The 4697-nt window shown below is 32.3% G+C and overlaps 1 pseudogene across 1 annotated transcript; it reads right to left on the minus strand.

Moving 5' to 3' along the window:
• Nucleotides 1-517: 517 nt before the first annotated feature.
• Nucleotides 518-3066, minus strand: LOC149514223 (serine/threonine-protein kinase BLUS1 pseudogene; annotated as a pseudogene). Its single transcript, XR_016328480.1, has one exon. The product of XR_016328480.1 is annotated as a serine/threonine-protein kinase BLUS1 pseudogene (transcript).
• Between the last annotated feature and the right edge of the window lie 1631 nt (nt 3067-4697).

Below are 4697 nucleotides of genomic sequence, written 5' to 3' on the forward strand. Positions count from 1 at the left end.
GACTAAATGGATAGTTCGGATCAATCAAAATTTTCAAGGTGTTCATTAAATGGGCTTAGTTTTTATATAATTTTTCTTAGATATCTCAATAAAAAAAGAAGTTATCTACATATTTTATAATTATTGATTCAGGTATTTAGACCTTGGATTAATTTTTTTTGTGGTGGAATTAACAATTCAGTCTCTAACAAGAAACCTGAATTAAAAAAAAAATTATTATTTTCCTTTAAAAGTGTATCTTGATAAAAGGAAAAAAAAACATGGAAATATACTTTCTCTGGATTATATAAGTTTATATTAAAAGATAATAAGGATCAGTAGAAAAAAAAAACATAACTGAAACTGCAGCAATATGTTTGAACTTACAGAAATTAATCATTGTTTTGATCCTAATAATGTCATAATTTTAACACTGAATGGAAGATCCCAGTGACAGGATAATCATTGAAAATACAGCAGCTAACAAGGTAACAGATGATTGAATACTGGCCTCGTCCTTCTTGAAAAGACAGTAAATTTATACATGTGTTTCATTAAGAACCCAACCGGTGAATGGAAAAGAGAGGCGTTTAATAATTATATCGTGAGCATGACTGAACCTGAGAAACTCAGACCTCAAATACAAAGAAAAAAACTAACAATTTCTGGTTCAGCCAAAAAAATCCTGATTTGGGTCGGCTGCAGGGTGTTATAGTCATTGATTTTAGCCTTTCTAGGTCTAAGCCCGATTCAATGGACTATACAGAATAGACCAATGGCCATCATGTATGTTTCGGGTCATCAGCATGAGAACGCAAGATACTAAATTGGATTCTCACCCCAAAAAATTTAGTATGCTCGGGCATAAGCCAGTTTTTACTGATAATTTATATATGAAATGAAAATTCTGAGACTTGTAGCTCGTTCTTCAGGTATCAAAGAACATAGAATTATGCATAAAGAATGTCAAAATTATCCATAATCTTTCAATTTCTTCCATTAGATGAAATCAAATATAGCCTATTTGGCATGTCCCTAATTCCCAACTATCTTAAGGCGCACATATTTGCACTAGTGATTCGTGTGATACACTGTGGACTCAAATCACAAAAAAAAAAAAACTAGACTGAAATTTCACTCAATGTTCCAAATCTTCAACCAACTCGCAAATGTTGTAGTTGGGACGGGTAAGCCTCAATTATTTTCATCAGTGTTGGATGGACCAGAAGTCTGCATTCTGAGCATCTCTAATTGCATCTCCAATTCAAAGTTCTTTTGCCTTTCATGCTCCAACTCCAACCTCAACTTCTCAATCAACTGCACCAATTGATCTTCCCTGTTGATCACTTCCCCTCCAAGCAGGCTAATCATATATGTCACCTTCTGCATTTGATCATCCAAACTCTTTTTCAATGTCATCAGGTAACCCACTACTGTTTCTGCATTAAAAGTACTGTCAACTCCAGACTCATTCCCTGCAATTCGCTCAATGCCAGACTCTTCTTCACCATGAGAACCATCATTTCCCCCCTCCCCAACACCCCCTGGTGAACTAATCAAACTTGACTCAGCCTCTGGTAAATTCAAATTTGATCCCCCAGGATTACCCGATCCATCCGAGTCACCTGCCTTTACTGGAATGATCGTTTCGCCACCAAAACGAACCTGTTTCCCAATTGGATCGTCTTTGGACTCGCTGGTGAATACAGGGTCAAGCTCGAACCCATCTTCATTGAAGTTCCACCCACTAATCCTTCTATGTTTAACAAGCTGAGACCCTGATTCCCCATCAGCATCTTCATAATCTACTCCAACATCAACACCCTCCCTAAGAATCTTGCTTACCCTGAACCGCTCTTCAACACTGGGCAATCCATGCAACACATGCTCGACAAGAAAATCCAAACCTTTGCAACTCTTAAAAAAGGAATGTTTCAAAAGCTTCTCTGCTGAGGGTCGCTTCCCAGGATCTTGATCAAGACAAGAAGCAACCATATCTTTAAAAGCCTTTGAAAAGTTTTTGGTCTTACCCTTCTTGCTATTATTTTCATAATCAGGAAATCTAAACCGCTTGGTAATCTTCATGATCAAAGACTTTGAAGGAGGTAGATGCGATAAAGGAGGCCTTCCATGGGCTAATTCTAGCGCGGTTATACCAAAAGACCATATATCAGCCTTAAAACTATACCCTGTATGTGAGTGTATCACCTCTGGTGCCATCCAATATGGGGTTCCCGACTCATCAGTAATAACCAACGGTGATGAAGATGTCGATGAACACGATTCGTGACCTGAACTCGACTCATAAGTCGAAGCTGAAAACCCAAAATCCGCAAGCTTAACACACCCAATCGAGTCCATCAAAATATTGCCAGCCTTTATATCTCTATGCAAATGCCCTTGGTTGTGAAGATATGACAATGCATTGAGGGTTTCTTTGAGAACAATGGCAATGCATTGCTCTGATTAACCGTCGGGGAAAGAAGATGAGATTATGGATTGTAAAGAACCGCCAGACATAAATGGCATCACCACCCAGAGACGTCTGTCAACGGTGAAGGAGCAATGAGCATTGAGGATGTTGTGGTGTGAAAGAAGTGACATGTTGTTGCTTTCACGTCGAATGTTGTCGAAATCAGCCTTGGACTGATCAAGATCAATGGCTTTGATGGCAACAACAATTGAATTCATGGGAACACATTCGGCTTTGTAAACTACGGCACTAACACCAGCCCCGATTTCATCAATAATCTTGTAAGACTCCGAATCTAATGGAAATTGAAGCTTGGGATGACCTTCTTCTTCACAGGCCATGAGGTTCTTAGGATCTTTTCCCTTCTTTTTTGAGTGAAAGGATTGGAGAATTCTTGATGTTGTTGTTGTTTGGGATAGGGTTTTCTTGCAGGATTCTTGAAGAATAAAGAAAGACGAGAGAAAGAGAAAGGAAAAAATGGGGTTTTAGGCTGTTTTCTTGTGAGGTTTGAAAAGGAATGACTTTGTTATAGCTAGAAATGATTTATTTATCCTCGAGAGGGTAAAGAAGATGCATGTGAATTTAGATTTATAGCAGCTTCCCCTAAGAGAAAGAGTGAAATTCAGGCTTCCGGCATTCAATACAATACAAAGGAGCAAAGGCCGAAGGCCATAGCCCAAAGGCAATGGGATTTTGGTTGTTTTGGGCATTTGGAGTAATCTGTGTATTAGCCTAGCAGAGCAGGAGGCATTTTGTAGCTTACAAGAATGGGTCTCGCGCTACACTGTAGTTTTCTTTTTTTTAATTAAAAATTATAAAAATTGTAATTTATTATAAATAAATTATTCAATTACAAATAATTTATTAAAAATATTATAAAATATTTCGTCGATTCGAATTTAAGGAAATTAGTTTTTTTATTTAATATCATCATAAATTTCTTTAAAATTTATTCTTTGAAAATTTTAATCTCTATTTTTATATTCTATATTGACATGCGTAAAAGAATGTGGAAGGTTTTGTGAGTAAAATAAATTTTTTATTTTAATCATATATATTTTCATCTATTATTCGTTATTTACCATATTTCATTTTTATGAATTTTGTGACTTTAAATTTGTTTCATTTATTTTTATTTATTATTTATGAATTTAATTAATTTTCATATTGAAAAATTTAAGACTTTTTTAATATTTTGGTAGAGTTAATAAAAATTTATTAAACTTAAAAATTTATTTATGAATTTATTTAATTCTAATTTTAAAAATTCCCAAGACTTCATTAATACTTAGATGAATTTTATAAATTTCTCGTGACTTTAAATTTTTTTAAAAAAATTTACTTTGTGTTCTACATAAAATTGAACTACTTTTAATAAAATTAGCATGCATTCATTTAGTCAAATAGGACCCTTTGAAAGATCTCACCTATAAAAAATGGCGGATAAATTCTTTATTTCTATTGAAAATTTTTATCCTCACCAACAAAATTAAACAAAAACATTTTTATGAAAAAGTGATAAAATTAATCCCATTGAGCCTCACTACATTTCCATACAAATAAAATTAAAATTCAAATCTTAAAATTAAAAGCCTAATAAATATCGAGCCTATAATAAACTTGGGTAACTGTCAACATTTGAATTTCTTAGGCATTTTTTAATCTATTGTAGTATAAATTAGATAAATCTTACCTATTGTTAAAGAATAAGGTAATTTCCATCTTTTAGTTTCGAGGATAATTCAACATAAATTTATTAATTTAAAGAACAGACAATTTGTTCTAAACTTTTTAATTTCAAAAGACAAGTATGTTTTTCCATTAGTCATCCATTAACTATTTCATTAAAAACCTCATTTAAAAATCATTTTATCTTTGAAAAGCAGTCAATATTCTCAAATTTTTGCATAAAGTAATATTTTATAACAATAAATTATTTTTATTTTTCCCAAAATATATCAAATCTACTAATAATTTTTTTAAAAATGCAACATATACAAAAACAATTACAATTATAAGTATGTTAATATGTAAATATAAATAACAAAAAGAATATATTAAGCATTTATATTTTTTTGAATGTTTTAAAAAAAAAGCATAAAAGATATAATATGAAAAAATTTGGTTGAAAAAAAAAAGAAAAAGATCACAATTAAATATTTGTTAATTTGGTTTTAATTACTACACTGCTCATATATATGTTAAATTTAGATCTACATATTTGTGAAAATATAGTAATAATAAA

The sequence above is a fragment of the Durio zibethinus genome, chromosome 16 (genome assembly GCF_047325235.1).
Source record: "Durio zibethinus cultivar Kanyao isolate XHJ-2024 chromosome 16, ASM4732523v1, whole genome shotgun sequence".
NCBI classification, from domain to species: domain Eukaryota; kingdom Viridiplantae; phylum Streptophyta; class Magnoliopsida; order Malvales; family Malvaceae; genus Durio; species Durio zibethinus.